Source organism: Penaeus monodon, chromosome 20, assembly GCF_015228065.2.
Source record: "Penaeus monodon isolate SGIC_2016 chromosome 20, NSTDA_Pmon_1, whole genome shotgun sequence".
NCBI lineage: Eukaryota > Metazoa > Arthropoda > Malacostraca > Decapoda > Penaeidae > Penaeus > Penaeus monodon.
Genome location: NC_051405.1, coordinates 3,544,610 through 3,544,917, shown reverse-complemented (window position 1 = coordinate 3,544,917; position 308 = coordinate 3,544,610).

Below are 308 nucleotides of genomic sequence, written 5' to 3'. Positions count from 1 at the left end.
GTCCCATAAACCCTTATCGCCTGGTGGGCGATTAGGGATTGATTCTGCACATTCTCCCCAAAAATTTGGCTCCTGGGGAAGTCTTGCCTTCATATCAACAAAAACATTTGTATAAATAGACGACAGTTTTGGCGACATCTAGTAGCATTTCTTTGTTGATACATATCTCTGGATTTTCATTAACGCAGTCACCTTGTCTTATACCTGTAAGAGCATCTCAATATGCTAACATAAAGTTGTTTCCATGCATTATATAGTAAGTGAATAGTTGGATCACTTCTCTAAAAGAACAAGTTGAAATCTGTTCG